Consider the following 20,767-nt stretch of genomic DNA (forward strand, 5'->3'; position numbering starts at 1 on the left):
GATAATCGAGGCTCGTATGTCGAAGCTTGGCAAAACGAGGAATCGTGGTCGTTTTTGATCAGGTGCTTTTGGGCTCGTTTCCCGGAAACCGTGAATGATCCCGATTTTCTAATCGAGGCTAAATACTGGAGGGAGCCTGGGGCGAGTGAGAGTGGTCATGTTCTAGCAAACTTGTCGTCGCAAACTCAGGACTTTTTTGAAATTTTAAAAAGAACGCGAGAGGGAGAAAGAATATTTTTACACTGCTAAAGAGATGGAGGAAATGGTCCTAAGGTAAGCATTGGTTTCTTCTGGTACATTGTTTTACCGGAGGGTGTTTGTTCCTACTTGCTGCTTCATAGTTTTCGGTTACGTAAGCTCGATAGATTTTCGCGTTCCTATTTTAATTGGTCATTTTTAGCCAAAAAAGGAACATAACTCTTAGGAAATGTTAAAATGGTTTGGACAAAAAAGACTGAGTAGAGGATGAGTAAAACTAACATTCCGGCACCAGAATTCAAGACAATCACGCGTATGCATAGCTACCAGCTGACATTCATATTAGTGGGAATGGAAAAAAACAAAAGCAAAATTTTCTCATCTTGCAAACAAATGGTAAGAAGAATAATGTTAACTATACTTATGTCCATTTTCCAAGACCATAATAGCTCAGCAGCATTTCATGGAACATGTGAAAGTGTGGTGGGATACTATAATTTTTTTGAAGCTAAATTTGTTATCCAATTTTGTGTTTCACTCATTCTATTCAGATAATTTTGTGAAACACAATCATACTGTGATATTTTTTATAGCAGAGGAGTCTATTTTAAATCAAAATTGACTAAATGTTCACAAATGAATGAACGTTGGAGGTTTTTAAAGAAACTGTGGTGCTGTGTCAGTGGGGGTAGATTAATTAAGATGAAATTGTAAACTGGCCACCCTGAAGATTCAAAAAGCTGACGTTTTGAGCAATAACCCTTTGTCAGAGTTAAGGGCCAATACTTGAAACTTCAGCTTTTTGACTCTCTACAGTACAGTGGCTAATTTATAATTTCAACTTAGTTGATATAACCAAATTAAATGTTGACTGGTAAGATTAACATGGACTTGACAATTAAGTTCAAAGAAATTAATTCTAATGAATTAATTTGATAGTTCAGAACAAATAAGATTCCTAAAATGTTAAATATTAACTTTGTAATAGATCCACCAAACTAATCAACTGTAAAAGCTATGACACAACTGCAACAGTTCACTTTTAACAAAATAATCAAGTGCTTGTTGAGCTGACCTTAATTTTCATATAGCCTGACCTAGCGCACTTTATTGACTGAAAAAAAAAACCTTAATCCTTATCTGCGATCATGACTAAAAAAAAAAAGCAAGACATTTTTGATATTAGTAACTGAATTGAATATTTTAATACCTATTAATTTAATAAATACAAGTTGATTTTACCATAGTAAATAATAAACTTAACATCAAATCTGCCATGTTTGTTGTTTAAGTTGAACCTGCTCTACATGAAATAAAATATCAAAATATCCACGGGTAAATTAAAATAAAGGTGTGACTAACTAGGGACATTTTTTTGGTTTGCATGCTTATGGATCATCTTCAAAATATGAACGAGTTTTAACTTCTTGCCACAATTTTTTATATATACATATATATGTATGTACTGTATAATGTAATTTTAACTTTGCCTACTCTTCAGTGCAAGGCAAGAATTAAGCCAAGGGGTCCCTACTCTAGATATTAAATCACTGTGCTCTCACCCAAGGAAGCTAATTTCACACCTTTCAGTAAAGTAAACATGGTTGTGGTTAAGGTATATAGTTTCATAGAAGCCTAAATTTTTGCACTCTTTTAGAAGTCTTCTATATTGCATGTGCAACATCAACTATTAAATTCAAATCATAACTAGTTCCAGTATTCGATCTAGTTCATGTTTTTGTTTCATTTATTTGGAATATTCTATTCTGACACTAAATGAAATGTTTGTGGACTCTTACTGATGTAAAAACAAACTAAAAAACAAAGAAACAAACAAAAAGCAAGTTACCTCATATATATTAAGTACTTCCAAAGCAGCTGGCAATAATTGAAGAAAACCAAAAAAAAAAAAAAAAAAAATGTGCTTACTATCCTTAGATGAGGGCACAATATTAAGATGACTAGCATTTCAGATTACGTGGGTATGAGTACAATTTTAGTATGAGCCTACTTAGACATTTTGCATATGTTGATTTACTGATCGTTTGATGCTTCATTTGTTGTCTTTGTTCTTGTGTTTATGTTTTGTTATGAAACAAGGACAAAAGCTTAGTGTTTTTCAAGCAAAAGAGAATGGCAGTTGAACCTGAAAACATGATTTGAAGTTGAATCAGTTACTTGGGGTCAGAAAGCATGAAATGAATAATATATTTTGCTGTTTATTGACATCGTATATTCAAGATTGGTCTGTAATTTTTTAAAATAAGGATTCCACTTTATCATGAATTGTTTACCACAATAAACAACTAAAACCTTGAAAAGCATAAAGACTCTGACATACTGGTGATGGTTTGAATGATGTCAGTTCTTGCAAGTTTGAAGATCATAGTTTGACCCAGACCATTTGTTTTTCAAATGACCCAATATAAAATGTCATGCAATACATATGACCCACTTTGACTAAATTCTAAACTGAACACTTTTAGTTCCTTATAACACCAACCATATTTACATTAGGAACTGAAGTTTTGGGCTCTACACTTGTTGTTTATCATCAAAACAAAGAACATTTTTAACTTGTTGCTTTATAGCAGCCTCTATTGAACAAATTTTGAAGGACTCTAGCCAGCCTCTACCATTTTTGATGACCATGAAAATATGTGAAATGTATGGGAAAGTGAAATTTTATTGCATTGTCCCAAGTTGTGTTTCTGGAAGTCTTTTAAATTACCCTAAGCAGTTTGATTGTGCATTTTTATATTTGGATCTGCTCTACATGAAATAAAATATGAAAACATCCACAGGTAAACAGAAACAAAGGTGTGGCTGACAAGGGTCCTTTTAAAGTCTTTTTAAACTTTTAACATTCTGGGTGATTTTCCACCATTGGCTTTTTTCTTTTTGAGGTTGTTCTCCTGTCCTTCTTTTTCCTTTTCCTTTCATGTTTAACATGTTCGTTCCCCTCTTCATCTTTATATTCCCTCTTTTTCTCTTCTTCTGTGTGCTCCCTCACTTCCTCTTCTTTCTTTTGCTCCTTTTTCTCTTCTACTTTCTTCTCCTCCTTGTTGATGTCTACACAACTTTCCTCTATTTGTGAAGGTGTTTACTGCATTTCCTCTATTTCTTGTCCTTCTTCTGGGGAAAAATTTATAATTTTAGACATTGTAGGCTGACCAGTAATTTTCTTTTTCTTGCTGTTGACTCACAATCATATATTTCTCTGATAATTATATTGTCCCAGTTTGGAGGGAAATGCTTTATAGATTGCCAGGTTAAGTAGGGGCCTTAGTTAAAAGGGTCAGTTGGAAATTTCCATAATCCATGGTCTCCAGGTCAAGAATATACATTTCCATGTTCTTTCAATATCTTCTAATAGAGTCTAATCATTTTGTTCAACCTTCTGATTAAATTCTTTTGTAGCTCTAATGACATCCTTATGCCATGTTATCCTCTAAAATGCAGTAGGATGCCAGTGGATCAACTATCATCAGAGATGGCCACTTTTACCAACATTAAAATCAGTATCCTTACTGGTTGGTAAAATACTGGTTATTTTACTTATTAGATAATATGCTTCTCACCTGCTTGTGCAAAAATAATTCCAGATGTACCTGGTAGTGGTTCCTGAAACAAGATAAAAAGTAAAGGGAAGTATGCCATCCACAAGAGTCACGTGTAACTTACTTTTAACAACAAGGGACAATGGCAAAAACCAAGATGCCACTGCCTCAATCTCTTACTTTTCCTTTATAACCATGACTATTATAACATAGATATAGTATTATAAAATTAAATAGTCACTAATGAAATGTACATGAACTAATCTAATTACATGACCTCATATTTCAATGGCAAATTAAAATAGGGCATTCAATACCTTTACTAAACACACTTGGAAAATGATGTTACTAACATGATCTCTATTTCCTTAGTTATTTAGGTTGATAAGTTTTTTACATTATACCATGACCCTTATTTAAAACTATAGTGATAATAGATACTGTCAGTTGTTCCACCTTGCTGTTGTTAATATTATTTGGTCAGGTGTTGATGTTAGTGTTATGCAGGAGGAAGCCATGACAGTTCATTTTGTTCAGTTGTATGTATATTGACATATCTTAAATTATTTTGGTTAAAATGAGAACTAGATCACATGAAGATCATTAAGTAAGTCTGCACAAAATAATGCTTCTCGCAAAGAACCTTGTCCCAAGGGACCCGTCAGTCTGCCCCAAGTGTTGCGGCTCACGAAGAACCTCGTCCCAAGGGACCTTTAAGTCTGCCCCAAGTGTCGCGGCTCACGAAGAACCTCGTCCCAAGGGACCTTTCAGTCTGCCCCAAGTGTCGCGGCTCACGAAGAACCTCGTCCCAAGGGACCAGTCAGTCTGCCCCAAGTGTCGCGGCTCACGAAGAACCTCGTCCCAAGGGACCTTTCAGTCTGCCCCAAGTGTCGCGGCTCACGAAGAACCTCATCCCAAGGGACCCGTCAGTCTGCCCCAAGTGTCGCGGCTCACGAAGAACCTCGTCCCAAGGGACCTTTCAGTCTGCCCCAAGTGTCGCGGCTCACGAAGAACCTCGTCCCAAGGGACCCGTCAGTCTGCCCCAAGTGTCGCGGCTCACGAAGAACCTCGTCCCAAGGGACCTTTCAGTCTGCCCCAAGTGTCGCGGCTCACGAAGAACCTCGTCCCAAGGGACCTGTCAGTCTGCCCCAAGTGTCGCGGCTCACGAAGAACCTCGTCCCAAGGGACCTTTCAGTCTGCCCCAAGTGTCGCGGCTCACGAAGAACCTTGTCCCAAGGGACCCGTCAGTCTGCCTAAGTGTCACGGTCCACAAAGAACCTCGTCCCAAGGGACATGCGAGTTTTTTAAGTTTAAGTCAACTTTTTTTGGTCAATGATCTATGGAACATGCAATGCAATATGTTATGGTAGGGTTTTCATAATGTAGCATACTACCAATAATTTTACGTGACATTTTAATGTGCACTACTTCCCTTACCTCATTTGTTTTTCTTGTGTTCGAATCTTCATCTGTCAGGAGGAGAACTAGTCTCAGTATGTAAAAATACACAATTTAATATACCTATATTTTACTATAATTGCTCAAGCAAGACAGGTGATGATGATTTATCCAGTAAATTACAGAATTGTATGGCGACTCTCATTGTTTATCAGGTAACAAATATGAAATTAATAAGCCCTCAACACATAACTTAACATATGACCAGTGTTGATTTTTGGCATTAAGGCAATTTCTTCTGAAATTTTTTAAAGAAAGATGTTATCTCTGTTTTTAGGAACATCATGTAGTCCTAATGTTTGTCCTTATTTTCTGCTTATTATCACTGAGCAAGGCAGATTACCTGTAATTTTCTTGTTGGGTTGCATTACCTTTGCTAAGACTGGGTCTGCTTTTCATGCATGTTCAGTATCATTTGAAGGTACTTCATTTTTATTCTTTACATTGTTTTTTTCATTTTTTGGTAATTACTAGTTTAATACATAATATTTGTATTCCTCACCTAGTATTGTGGATGAAGGGTCACCCTCCAACTGCAAATCGGGAATATTTCCTTGGAATGTCACCTGCAGGCAAAATGAGGAAAGCCATCATGTGACCCAGAATTAACATTTCTTATTTCCTTACCATTAACAATTTCAAAATTTATGCTTAACTCTATGAATAAAACTCAGGTCATAACCCAAACTTTCAACCTGGGTATACAAAATGAATAGTCAAAAAAGATGATTTTGTCTTTTAATAATAATCAAACTGAAAAATTAGGCTGTGTGGAGAAAGAAACGGTTTATACTAAAGACTGGCTATGGTGATAAGAGCTTTCCAGTTTACTTCTTCAATAATACACATTCTTTTTTTCTGTTTTGATCACTTGTGCCATTTTGCTTCATGTCACACACTCATAGGCAGATAATTTGCAGCAAATTGACCAGTCCGAGCATACACTTTACTTAATATGTGGTGTTGTATCATACATTCAAAGATAAGGTGTTACTATGTGTATTCACTTTTTTCTAACCTCTGATCCCAGAAGGGATTTAATCTCTGCCTCATCCTGGATTAAAAAAAAAAAACAAGTTAACAGAATCAAAGATAAGGTTTAATACATAAATTCCACAGTATTTACCAGGGTAGCTGTTTGAACACTTTACAACTGTGACTTTCAAACCTCATGCAGGCACATTGGTGAATATGCAAGCAAAAATCCCCTCAAAATTCATACTTGTATTATGTATCTCATAATGATTAATTTTGTGTGCTAAGAAATACCAGGAGGTAGCATATCATTTGCCATATTTTTTCCACCACCTCTAAAAATCAGGATTAAAAGGGTATTTTGAACAAATTTGAATTCACCAAACGCATTCCATTTGCCTTCTTGAAATAACACAAGTATATTTTAGACTCCAACTCCAGATTTCTAGTACTGTAGTTGTTATTTGTTTTATGCAATATTATTATTTACTTACTCTCTCATGAATATGAAGCACCTCTGGTCTCTCCAAGAGGTCTCCATGTTTTACCACTTCCCTACCTCTTTGGATAGAGAAGTGTAATGGGAGAGCATTGTTGGAGCCTGCCCAGTCATATACTTCCTATATCATTTAAACAGGAAAAAAGGTTAGATTTCTTTTTATAAAAAGCTATCTGCCAATCACTGTATGTCTACATAATTTTACCAAAGTGCTAATTACAGTTTAATAATTTGTATCATTGTTTATATGTACCTGGAAGAAGGCACCTTTGATGAACTGGCACTCTTCCTTGCCGTTTGAGTGGCGGAGGATGATTTTCACTTTCTCTTTTTTTTCTTCCCGACCGACATCTGTAACTCTGGCTTGTCGGGCTTTCCTTATCTTGCTTGATTCTTTAATCTTACACAATAAATACATGACAACCTCAGTAATATTTCATTGATAAGTATTATTTATGTTGAATCACTTCATTTCACTCATTTCCTTTCCTGTTTGGGGATATGTCTCTGAAACTTGGGCCATACTTTGATGGCAAGCCTTGATGGAAGCCTTCTAAAAATAATCCTCATTTCATTGCCTGACTTTCTCCTAATGTGTTCTTTATTTTTGTTTATTTCCAACAGGTAATCATGCCATGATTGACATAATTGATATTGGCATTATTTGTGCAATGTAAGTATTTGGGAAAAGCTATTTACCTTGTCATCCTCTATTGCCTTTTGCAATGCACTCTCCTGCTCCCTCTTAAGTGAATGATACTGCTCTAACCTCTCCCTATTGGAAACAATGAATAACTTATGGTGAATCTCACCAGTGTTCACTTTGATTTGCTGCATCTGTCTGGATAATCAAAACATATTAACCACATAATTTGCATACACCTAGGTTTTTTTAATGTTTGTTAATTGTGAACAAGACATTGTTTGACACAGCTTAGTATCTGATGTATGAATAACACATCAGACTTGAGCTATATGAGTTTATGAAATTTTTCTGTAAGATCATAAGGTTGTCAATGGGTAACAAGCTGGAAATAATTATTTCTACCTTTATCTTATCTAATATTAAAGACCTCTTACCATTCCCTTGTGAATGCATCCACAGCATCTGCTGCCCTTTTTACTGCATCCACCACATCTTCCTTTGTTGCCAATTTTAGGTTGTCTCCTTGTTATAAGAATCCAAAATAAAACAATTTTGTTTCCAGCCATCTTCAAGTCAAATCAGATCAATATCAACCTATGATGTTCAATTTTTAAAAAGGGGCCAAAAAGACATATTAAAACAGTTTACCAAAAAGTGGCAGAATTTATGCAAGGTCAAACTGGTATGTAGGTAGTATACTGGTGCCTGATAATGGCTTGGGATATTGTACATGACTGCAAGTCAACCTTAAAATTAAAGAGTACATTATCTTTAAATTAATATAAGACTTAAGGTAAGGGAAGCGCTTTTAAAGCAATGGGAGTTTTTCCTCAAACTTCCTTATGTTTATTGTCTGTTTTGACTTGTGCCTACACATAGTGATGACATTAAAATTGAATGAATACAGACTGACTTGCAGGCATGGGATCCTTTTCAAACATTCCAAACTGAACGTTATTTGCCAAGAAAAGCTTATTACTATTATCAATATAAAATTCCTTTCATTAACATTTACCAACCTTTTCAACAAATTGTATTTTGAGGCTATTTACATTCTTAAAATGCTCACCACAAAAACGCTCTATAAGGATAGGCTGAGAAGTTGTGGGTGCCATTATGAGTAAATCGGACCCAGCACTTCCAAATTTTCTTTTCACTGTCATAAAAAATAACATAAAATGGTAAGAAGAGTTTGAGAACATTGACAATTATGGGCATTATTGCATTTATTATTGGTGCATAGAGGTTGTTATGGGGCACTAAATATAGCATAAGGAAACACAACATAGACTAGAAGATAACAGGATATTTTGATATGCTCAGTACTACAGAAAGTAAAACACCCTATTATAAGTACATCCTGGAAGGGAACAGGAGATGTCAACATCCCTTAATAATGAAGAAACATATCTATGCACACACTCTTTACAGTACACAATATCAGGACTTCAGATGTATCCATTTTTAAATATTAGTAAAGTGTGAGAATTACATTACAATCTTGATGTTTAGCCATTAAGACTTAGGAAACTTTTTTAACTTTGACCTTTTTGTCTCGTATCTTAGTAAACATCCAAAACACGGATAGTAATTCAATACCTTCTCTCCCAGATCTGGATTTTTCTTTAGTTATCCAAAAGTATAAGTTTCCATGATTGATTCCATGTAGAATATTCAGAATCCTGATGATTTAAGAGAGAGATAAACATATTTGATTACTAATTAAAATTATTTACTACTTAATGTGAAATATAGCATGCATGCATCATACAGTGGATATTAAAAATCTTGAATACCCTTTGTGATGTTTGTGAGTGATGTTTGTGCGTGATGTTTGTATTTCAAATTATAATGTAATGTATGTTTGAAAACACAGAAACCAGTCAGTTGGAGTAACCTTCTATGTACAAAAAAATTGTCATGTGGGTACACATTGCACCAGGTAAGCATGGTCACTTTTGATGTCTCCATGTGTTTTTAAGTTATATACAGTCACAGAAAAGTTTAAAGGCACGGTTCATGCATATGTCTCTCAATAAGAAAAATTAACTATTATGAACTATGATATTAACCTATTTATTTTGTCACTGTGACTTAGTGTAATCGGAAGCTGTTTCTGCAGAGTGCAGCCTGCTTTTAGAGATAAAAATAACCTTTTATTAACTATTGATAGTCACCTTATCACATCAGGTATGTTGTCACCTTCTTGTAGGATCACTGTAACCATGCTTCTCTGGTCAGACCTGGCCTGGTGACACATCTAGATACACAAATTTATAAATTAAAGTAGAGTTAGATTTAATGTTATTTCTTTTGGTGTTATGATGCAACACAGTGCATTGTTGCAATGCATGCATTAGGACTATATGTCACCTAGAGAAATTAAAGTTGACAGACAGTAACTGTAGTATACTTTTCCAAATGGGTCTGTTCCTCAGCAAGTGAAATTGACATATGACAAGTGTGGCTTCACAAAAGTTTACAGGCTATTTTTATTTCAAATGTGACTGCTAATATATTTTACTTCTCATTAACTCAACACATTGACACCTAGGCATGCTAACTGTATTTATTTACAACAGTTTCCTTGAAAATTGCAAGCCATCCGGGCAAACATAACATCGCTATTTAACACAAACCTCCTCATATGTTAAGTTCAAAAAGATTGGTAGGAGAATATCCTCATGGGCTGATGCCACCTCCATCAGCACTTGTTCACAGTAAAGCACATCCCATGCTCTGTCCACACTCCATTGCACTACAAAATTATTATATTGTGGTCTACAAATAGTAGTGGTATTCAATCAAACTGTCATCCTTTAAGGACATCTGTGTCAAAATCTTCTAAGGGTTGGGTTTTTTCCAAACTCTTCTTGCATTTTCCTTCTTGAAATAACAAGTATATTTTAGACTCCAATTCCAGATTTCTAGCACTTTTGTTATTTGTTTTATGCAATATTATTATTTACAAATAGTAACGGTGTTCAATTGAACTGTCACCATTAAGGACCTGTGCCAAAATCTTCTAAGGGTTGTTGTTTTTTTTTTGTTTTGTTTCCATTCCCCAACTCTTGCTGTAGTTTGAAATATGAATCAGACAACTACATAGGGTATAAGCAAGGTTAAGCTTTCTATTTTAGGTTCAAATGCTACTTTTGGCATGAATATTGTTTTGTATCTGGTGGAAATTTATCTAATGTCATCATCCAGGGAGAGCCCTGCATGTAATTGCATTAAATTATTGACAATAATTCCAACATACCTTGATTATTCAGATCCAGAACTCCTAAGGAACTCATAAATTATTGAAAATATTATTGAATTATTGACAATATTTCCAACATACCTCGAGTATTCAGATACAGAACTCCTAAGGAACTCATATCCTCTTCTACAACCCCAGCTTAAATGTAATGGCACAAAATTGAATGAATTTCAAGAACATTACTTATTGTGCATTACTTTATGCTACAAAACTGCACGAGTCAGTCAGTCTATCTGTCTATATCACACTGTACTCTACCATAATACTGAAGATTATCCTATTCTTCATCAACAGGAGACCCAATTGTTCATCTCTCTTGTTTTTCAATTAAATTATGTTCAAGCTAATCCCACTTTGGCTTTTTTAAGTGTATCTGTTTTTTAATCCATTTTATAGAAACATACCTGTTTCCCACTATTCTGTGCCAGTTAAATGACATGCTATAATAAATGTAAAAAAATATATGGTGTAAAAATTTCCTCCTTTTTGATTTAATTTCTTGATCAGTCTCACATAAATATTGTTGACTTACATCATACCTAATGTGTAAATCTGACTTGGCTTACTTTGTTAGGGCACTTTCTCAGTGTTAAGACTTAAAACACTGGCTTTTAATAGTGCTCTGTAAATTTGCCTTATAAATGGTATTACATGATACAATTTGAAATCATCTATGTAAACTATCTGCAGTTTTAAACTTGATTTCTAGTGTAATGTGCATGCTTTTTTCAGAAAATATCCTTACCCACCCCAGAGATAACTATTAGATGTTCCAATCAGGATTGGGTTTTTGGTCTGCAATAGCCAAAGATCATGATTTTGGGGGGGGGGGGGGGGGGGAGGGGTCATAGAGGAAAAATAAAAAAACCAGCATTTTGATGCTGTTTAATCATTCACCATGGTATTACCTGAGTCAACATTTACTGGGTTACTAGCTAAATAGCTCCTGTCGAGGTCACTGGTATCCATGTCATCAAAAGCAGAAACACCATCTGTTCAAAAAAAAACACAACACAGTTTTGAATTGTGTCACATCATAATCATATACAGGCAGATGGGTCACCTGCTTCCAGTCAAGATGCAAATGGAAGATTGAATAAAAAACATTAACTAAGTTTATAACTAGGGTGCAAATCAATCAAACACTTACATTCACTTGTAGGCAATGTCAAGTCCACTTGATTAACAACACCACTTGCCACCCTTGCTTCATCACTGGAAGTCCCTGGCTGGATGACTGAGTTTGTCACACTTGTTTGAGATGAGCTGGGATTTGGGTGAGTGGTTGATTGTTGAGAAAGCGAGGAAGGGTTGGAATTGAGCTGAGCAGAGGGAAGGGAGGTTTGGGATTGGTTTGTGGAGGGTGGGTTAGAATTAGGCTGAGCTAGGAAAATGGAGGGCTGGAATTGGTTGGTGGATGGTGGGTCTGAATTGGGCTGCTCAGGGTGATGGGAGGGATGGGATTGGTTTGTGGAGGGTGGGTTGGAATTGGGCTGAACAGAGGGAAGGGAGGGTTGTTGTTGGTTTGTAGAGAGTGGGTTGGAACTGGGCTGAGCAGAGGGAAGGGAGGGTTGTTGTTGGTTTGTAGAGGCTGGGTTGGAACTGGGCTGAGCAGAGGGAAGGGAGGGTTGTTGTTGGTTTATAGAGGCTGGGTTGGAACTGGGCTGAGCAGAGGGGAGGGAGGGTTGTGGTTGGTTTGTAGAGGGTAGGTTGGGATTGGGCTGAGCAGAAGGAAGGAAGGCTTGTGATTGGTTTGTGGAAGAATGGAGGGAGGTAGCATTGGAAGTGGGATTCATTTGAAGAGAGAGAGAAGGAAGGTTGGGATTGGTAACTCCTGGTGTTGGTATGGACTCAGGGTTAGGGTTAGATCCTGAGATGAAAAATAAAACAAAGAATTTAAATCAGCCATTTGAATTACGATTAAAATAGTGGAAAGATGCGAGAATTACTAGTTTTTTATTGATAAATCTGACAAACAAATATTGAAAATTTTTAAGAGGCAAAGATCCTTATTGCCAGTCGGCCAATCAATGGTAATGAACATTGAAAGGGTAAATATTGAAAAGTCAGAATTTAAATATCAAAGTTTTTATTTCTCAGCAGATTAATTGGGTTATGTTGTTGCTTTTGTCTTTCAAAGACCACTGGTGATTTTCTTTTTAATTGCAGCGAAAATGTATTTCCACTTCAAGGAGGCTGTTATTTCCAGGACGCTGTTATTGCAGTTCTAACAGGCATTTGTGGGTACTGCAGCCATATATTTTACTCCACTACAGTTATATTCATGTCAACATGCAAATTTGCTAAAGACCAGCCTTTGCAGCACAGTTATCTTGTGGCTTTGCCAAAATTGGCTTTTACTATCTTTACTCATGGGTCACATGACACAGATGTGTATGCACTCAATGCGATCTTTTGGTGCTGACTGCAATGACACAAACCCTTGATTGATTATTAAAGTTTACACTAACCTCCATTTCTCGGGTGTTGCAAAACCATGTATATGCGCCTGGAATTGGAACTCCCCTTGCCATAAATTCTAAATATTTCCTTGGCGTCTGGTATGCCTCTGTAAACTTTTTCCATTTTGCTCCCACGGCTCGTAGACTTGTATAGACGAATTCTATGGAAAGGAAAGTTCAACATCGACACTACGTACAGTTTACAGTGGCTATATGAAATAACATTTGAATTCACTAAATAGTAAATAAAGTATGGGGCAAATCTAAATAGAGATGATCAATGATAAGTTTCTAGACTTGTTTGGCATGTATTATTCCAGTCCATAATCCCCTCTACTCCTTTACCCACTCCCCCTGCCTCAATGATTAGCCTCCTGTCAATCTGGAAATTCTAGTTGAGATTCCTGCTTTCCTTAATTAAATAATTTTACCAATTGCCTGTTTTCACTGTGTAACCATTGCACAGGTAAAGTCAAGAATAGAAGAGATAAGAAAAGTTAAATATCGAAACAGTCTCGGTAAGATTCAGATCTGTGCGTAGTTTAGAGCGATAAGTATTCGGATCAAACTGAAAATCCGTTTAAAGTAAGTCTTCGAGTAACGACTGATAATTCCTTTCTTTTTTAATTTTGATGACGTTGCGTCGAATGACTCTAAATGGGGTGGATCAGGCTAAATTTCGGCCCAACCTTACACGTGTTATAAAAGGTGCTGTTTTTATATATTACGTGCACATTTAACTCCATTGCAGGCCTTACATTCGTAGCAAGTTCACTGCTCATACTTTGGTTTTAATGAATGATCCGAAACAAATAGCTAAAGTATAAGTGGTAAATTTTGAATCCTTTGTCGCGTGGCTAAAATTTGAATTGTTTTGCTCTACCTGGGTTTTACGTGACCACACACTTCTGAGTTTACATTCAGTATTCAATGCAAACAACCTGCATGCGGGATAAAGTGCTTTGGTACTTAACCTACCTATCCAAGTCAACAGCCGCAAGTCCAGCAAAATTTTCCTTGACCAGCTCTTTTATCTTTGCACTCGAATAGTTGCCTCCAATTTTAATGTCTTTCACTCTACCCTCGCGATTCAGCAGTACCCACGGATTTCCACGCGGTGTACACTTCGCCTTTCCCTTCAGCCATACGAACACTTTACTCGTTGACTTTCCTATCGGCTGAGGTGACCCGCAATCGCTTCCAGAGCTGGAATCGCCTGAATCTCCCATGTTCGAATATCCTTGGTCAATTCAGTCAAGTGATTTATTGATGAAATCCAATCGAACAGGCCCTTTTTTGTTCTGCCTTAAAAGCACGAGTCCGGCACGTGAATAAGAAAACCGAAACCAATCAACTTCATTGTAGGGGGGGCCCAGTGGAGTAATATACCAAAAGACTATTTCCGCTATCACACATCACTTTTGTGTAAAGTAATGGTTTTGAGCCTTCCCGAACCACTCAAGAAGTGGCGTTAGTTAGGGGTTTAAGTCTATTCGCACAGCTCTTTATTCCTTACATTTCGATTACGCAAAAGAAGAAAACACCGCTGGCAGTGGTTTGGAAAAGGAAGAAGGTGGGAGGTGGAAACATCAACCAGCCATCGCTCAATAAAATGAATAAGAAAGCTGATACCAATCAACTTCATTGTCGGAAGGGAGGGGGGCCCCAGTGGGATGTTATACTAAAACACTATTTCCGCTATCACATCACTATTGTATATAGTAAAGGTTATGAGCGATAAAAATACTCGAAGCTTTTCCAAACCACTCTAGAAGTTGCATTAGATAGGGGTTTAAGTGTGTTCACGGAGTGCGCAACAAAAAGAAACCGCAGGGGTTTGGAAAAAGAAGACAGTTGGGACATGGGCGTCCAAAGTAGTAAAGCTCACGTCTAGAGAAGAAATGTATTATTATTTCATGGAAACGTCACCCGTTGTGTGACCCGGTGTTAATTTATTCGAGGAACCGTTGAGAATTTGAATGCGTTATAAGGAATGGGGAACGGAATATGGTCGATTTACAACACTAAGTATTCCGAAATACGAACATGTTAAACATAAGAATGACAAAACTTAGTCACTCCTAGTATGTCCGACGTGGTTTTTGGTGATTTCTGCAGTTTTTGCCTTGCTTTGTAAAGTCGTTTTAAAACAGGTAGAACAGTGATAGCATAGCCATCGTCTTCCCACCCCTTGAGTAGTACTCAAAGTGCTGATAAAATACTAGGCTAAGGACCAGTCAATGAGACAGGCGTTACAAAAAAAATGAAAATTAAAAAATTAATCACACACTCGCGATTCAGGAGCTAGCCTGCTATCACAACAAATTTCAAGGAGTTTGAGTTTGGTGATTATAATTTATTAGGTAGAATAATTTTCTGAAAGTAGTTTCTGAGGCATTTGTATATTCCCCGATCCTTCAAATTCTCGAGCCTCCCGATAACTTTACCGAAAGTGGTTTCTTTATCCCAAGACGAACTGCACTGAATTCTTTGTCCGATTTTTTCGCAGCCTTTGATGACTTTGATTGATTTAACTTGCTCTTATGTTTATTAGATGTTTAAGAAATCGGAATTCCACTGTACTCTTTATCGCCTTGTTCCTGGCCTCAAAAACTAAATTAACCTAAATTACGTAGTTACTATATTGCGAGGCTTAAACAGGCAAAAAATTACCAATCACATTATCTAGACCTCGCTATTGCCTCCACATCCTATCATCAAGGTACGACTGAAGGTCATCACGTGCTATGCCACGCCGTGCCTTAATTAGAACCTTCAAATTGGCCCACGCAGATTCTGCTTCTTGGGTGTGTACCCCTGCCAGAGAAAACCTAATTTTGAAAACAATTGTTTAAGTTGAAAAGGCACTGGGGACACAATACTAAAACAATGAATTGAAGAAGAATTGTCTTTATAATCGTAGATCTGCAAACACAACAAGTAATAATAAAGCTTTTAATTAAAATATGCTGCTTTGAAAAGATAATTACAATAGGCGCTTTAGCGGCAAGCTTTGAAATAAAAAAGAAAGGATTCTGCTAGTGCTTAGAGACTCGAGCAAAAAAAAGATGCTGATAATATAAGGTCAGTCTTCAGTTTTCCTAAAGAAACGGAGTCCTCAAAATGAAGAGGGAAATGGGAGACTAAAATGGCACTGTAGTGACAAGATGCTAAAAAAATGAATTGAAACAGACATGTCTTTATTAACATAGGTCTCCAAACACAAAGTAATAACAACAAAGCTTTTAATTAATTAACAATGAAAAGATAAATATTACAAAAGGCACTTTAGCGGCAAACAGAATTGAAAGTATACCGCCAAAGTGCGAATTGATAAAGGGTTCTGGAAGAGCCTTAGGACTCAAGCCCCAAAAAAAGAAATGATGCTAAAACAAAGATTCGTTTATTGAAAAATACTGTCTTCCAAAATAAAAGCTACAAAAGGCCCTTTAGAGGCAAAATCAATAAATTGAAAAAGGAGTCTGAAAGAGCCTTAATTAAGACTCAAGGAAAAAGAACTCAAGTGAGAAAGCACACTAGGTGATAGTAACAAAGGCTTTGTGTATTAAAAAATACTGTTTTCCAACACAAATTTATCTTACAAAAGGCACTTTAGCGGCACGCTGCAAGATCAATAAATTGAAAAGGATTTTGCTACAGCCTAAATACTCAAGGGAAAAGAACAGAAGTGTGGAAACACACGAGTTGATAGTAACAAAGGCTTTTTGTTTTAAAAACTACTGTTTTCAAAAACAAATCTTACAAAAGGAACTTAGCGACACGCTGCAAAATCAATAACTCGGAAAAGGATGCTGCTATAACCTAAGGAAGTTTGCAGATCGACCTATTTCAAAGATTTGTTTATTTAAAATTACTGTCTTCTTTAGTGGCAAAATCAATAAATTGAAAAAGGATTCTGCCAGAGCCTAAAGACTCAAGGAAAAAGAACTTAAGTGAGAAAACACAATGGGTCATAGTAACAAAGGCTTTGTGCATTCAAAATACTGTTTTCCAACAAAAATTAATCATACAAAAGGCACTTTAGCGGCACGCTGCAAGATCAATACATTGAAACTGAAGGATTCTGCTAGAGCCTAAAGACTCAAGGAAAAGGAACTCAAGTGAGAAAAAACATTAGGTGATAGTGACAAAAACTTTGTGTATAAAATACTGTTTTGCGAAACAAATCTTACAAAAGGCAATTTAGCGGCATGCTGCAAGATCAATAAATTGAAAAAGGATTCTTCTAGAGCCTTAATACTCAAGAGACGAGAACACAAGTGTGAAAACACAATAGTTGATACATACCTACATACATACATAGATAATTTATTTGGTAACGCAGGTTGGTTACTGGCAGCATTAAGCTGATGTGGACCTGCGACAAATCTAGCTTCTATTTAAGTAAAGTAATTACAAAAAAAAGTAGAAAAATCCTAGCTTAAATTAAAATGTGAGTAGTGATTCAAACTGGTTTATAATCCTAGCATAAATTTCAATAGAGGTAGTAAGATAAAATTCCTAAAAATATTTACAATTTACCAAATCCTTGTTGCCAACTAGAGCAGTTTGATTAAAAGATATCTTTTCAATAATTGTTGAAAGAGAACGGAGTTTGTTCTTAAATCTCTTATTATCCCCTACGTTCTTAACTGAACGAGGCAAAGAATTCCACGCTATTGCAGACCTATGTCTAAAAGACAGTCTTCCAACATTAGAGTTTGGTAGCTCCAGAGTTAGTTTGAAATTGTCCCTCATATTTCGTATATTTGGACTTTTCCTAATAATTGTTACAACCTGCTCAGGATTGATCCCATAAAAAGCTTTGTGTGTCAGAGAAAGGAGCCTCATCTTATAGAAATAACTTATGGATTTCTAAGAAGACGGTATCACTGATTGGGAATTAGTACCTCCGTGTTGTTTGAAGATAACCTTGGCAGCCCTCAGGTGAATTTTCTCTAAAACACCTAACTTTGCTTACCCCATACAAAAAATTCCATAAGTGATGCTTGGTAAAATTCCCTTAAAATATATGGACTCCAAGATATGAGAGAGAGGGCTTTTGAACCTGCGCAGTTGCTTTACCTTCTTGACCATAGATATTGATAGATCTTTGATATGGGGTCCAAGCTTAACTTCTTGTAAATCATAAACCCAAGATAGTATGACTTGTTGACAAAGTTAATGGCATGACCAACCAGTTTGACTGGTCTTAAAGGACCAATGAAAGCATTACGGGTAAGAAGCATAACCTCAGTTTTATCGGGATGAATTGTTAAACGTTCCTGCTACACCACTTAGCTATATCAGTTAAATAAGTTTAGATCTTAAGGCTGACATCATCAATGGAATTGCCTATACAATATAGAGTTGTGTCATCAGTAAACATTTCCATCTTTCCACAACAAGGCACTTCAGGCAGATCATCGACGTAAATACTAAAAAGCCTGGGGCCAAGTACTGTCCCTGGGGTACGCCAAACTTGACGGTCACTTCACTGGATCTTTGCCCCTTAACCTCAACAAACTGTTTTCTCTCAGATAAGTAATTTTCAATCAGATTGTTTTGGTTGCCTGATAATCTAAAGGCTTGGAGTTTGAGGGCCATCGTGTTATGACAAATGTAATCAAATGCCTTTATTAAAGTCTATAAACAGTACCCCCACAGTTTTGTTTTTATCCAGTTCGTGTCTCCAAACTTCAGTCAGGTGCAGCATTAAGAGTTCTGTTGACCTGCCAGTTTTAAAAATCCACTGGCTTTTGTTGGACTTGTTAAAATGGCAGTCAATGGAATCTCCTGTTATGCCCTCGTACACTTTGCTAGGAATAAACAATAGAGAAATAGGCCTAAAGTTACCTCTTTAAGAGCTATGTAACTTTTTGGGTACAGCTTTCCCTTTACTCAGCTTCCATCGAGGAGGGTAAATTGGGGATTTTAAACTTACTTCCATCACACAAGACAGGCCAACTGCTACAGCATCTCCTTCAAGTTTGAGTCCCCTTGAGGTAATGTTGTAAGGGCCACATTCTTTTCCAGGCTTAACTCTTTTATCGATAACCCTTTTAATCTTGTGGACATTAAGTTTTACTGGCTCAATAGTAGGTGTAATTTGGTAAATGTGCTGGTGTTCATTACCACTGGTATCTGTTAGAATATCATTTGCAAGCCTCTCACCAACTTTAGAGAAGAAGTCATTGAAACTGTCAGCCTTGTGTTTAAAATGTATTGTAATAATTCCATCCTCACTTTTAATTGCACTCACATTGCCTTTTGATTTGCCTTGCATTTCACCAGCGTACCAACCTCCAAAAGTCACCTAAGCTCTTTGCACTTTAAAATTTAACTTTCTAATATTCAGCTCCAGCTTCTCTCGTGATCTTAGTTACAAGATTACGTTTTTTGCTATACCGTTTCCATGCATCTGTATCACTTGGGTTCCTTTGAACTTTTCTTAACAAGACATATCTCCTATTCATCTCCTTGATGATATTGCTATTCATCCACTTCAGTCCATTGGTGCGAACCTTTACTTTACAGGATTTTAAACGCTCATTCTTGTAGAAGGCACTTTAGCGACACGCGATCGGAAAAGGATGCTGCTTTAACCTAAAGATTTAGGAGAAAAGAAAACAGATCTGCAAACACATTACGTTATACTAACAAATGCTATTAAAGCTAAACCCCAACGTTGTTTTTAATCTGTGCCACGAAAGAAATAATAAGAATGATAGCATGAAATAGAGCTTCACGACTTCTTTTAGTTGTTAAACTATAAAATGAAACGTACTGTGTTAATGATAAACGAAGGAAAGAAAGATGAACGAAAACTGAAAGAAAGCTGAATCACTCAAATATACCTAAACTGTGGAAAAAAGAAAAAAAAAGGCGAAGTGTTAGTGACCACCCAAAAATCCAGTTTCGATGCCGGGCTATTTCTCGTTCGCATTCTTTTCGCTTTTTTTTTTTTTAAAAAAAGATGGAATGTCTACGAAAGGCAGAATATAATTTTTTCTTTAACTGATAAGAACTCTCATTGATCTTGTTATTTTCTTTTTTTTTTCTTTCTTGTCTTTTTCGTATGGCGCGAACCACATAATCTCTGGAATTTTAGGAAATTTGCAGTTCGACCAGAATATGGTCTTTCATTCTTTTTCTCTTTCTTACTCTCCTTTCTTTCTCCCTTTTTTCTTTATTTCTTTCCTCGAAAACTTCCCGAGTTCACAAATTAAACTCGACAATTTTTCCAGAACATGACCGCTCTCGCTCGCCCCAGGCTCCCTCCCAAATCGAGGCACGATTGCAAAATCGAGGCTCGATTGGAAAATCGAGGCTCGATTGGAAAATCGAGGCACGATTGCAAAATCGAGGCTCGATTGCAAAATCGAGGCACGATTGAAAAATCGAGGCTCGATTGGAAAAACGAGGCTCGTATGTCGAAGCTTGGCAAAACGAGGAATCGTGGTCGTTTTTGATCAGGTGCTTTTGGGCTCGTTTCCCGGAAACCGTGAATGATCCAATTTTTGTACTGATAATAATGACAACAACAATGATGATAACAATAATAACGGCCAAGATATCTACCCCCTTGGATTTTACTGGTAATCAAAAATAATTAGAAAATTAAAATATATCTTAACGTTGAAAAAGAAATCGCACACACGTACTGAATGCATCCTTCTGTTTCATGAGTCAGCCTCTTCTCAG

At 36.5% G+C, this 20,767-nt stretch overlaps 1 protein-coding gene, 1 long non-coding RNA gene and 1 pseudogene across 4 annotated transcripts in view; 2 read left to right on the top strand and 1 right to left on the bottom strand.

Annotated features, from left to right (window-relative positions):
* The window catches only part of LOC111320389 (fibroblast growth factor receptor 2), a 55,139-nt gene that overhangs the window by 31,260 nt on the left and 3,112 nt on the right, over positions 1–20,767 (top strand). The gene's annotated exons all lie outside the window — the stretch shown is intronic.
* LOC148740877 (uncharacterized) lies at positions 122–19,953 on the top strand. Its single transcript, XR_015991147.1, has 6 exons — positions 122–273; positions 7,315–7,363; positions 9,213–9,278; positions 11,764–11,878; positions 12,771–12,845; positions 18,473–19,953. It is a non-coding gene; the product is annotated as an uncharacterized LOC148740877 (long non-coding RNA).
* LOC148740878 (uncharacterized) lies at positions 3,196–14,524 on the bottom strand (annotated as a pseudogene). The gene is made up of 19 exons (XR_015991145.1): positions 14,042–14,524; positions 13,073–13,224; positions 11,752–12,471; positions 11,510–11,593; positions 11,006–11,041; positions 10,683–10,739; positions 9,976–10,094; positions 9,514–9,596; positions 8,936–9,018; positions 8,406–8,492; positions 7,771–7,858; positions 7,390–7,465; positions 6,944–7,090; positions 6,686–6,811; positions 6,235–6,270; positions 5,719–5,782; positions 5,196–5,242; positions 3,780–3,822; positions 3,196–3,333 (listed from the first exon to the last, which is right to left on the bottom strand). The product of XR_015991145.1 is annotated as an uncharacterized LOC148740878 (transcript).

The sequence above is a fragment of the Stylophora pistillata genome, chromosome 1, assembly GCF_964205215.1.
Source record: "Stylophora pistillata chromosome 1, jaStyPist1.2, whole genome shotgun sequence".
Classification (NCBI taxonomy): domain Eukaryota; kingdom Metazoa; phylum Cnidaria; class Anthozoa; order Scleractinia; family Pocilloporidae; genus Stylophora; species Stylophora pistillata.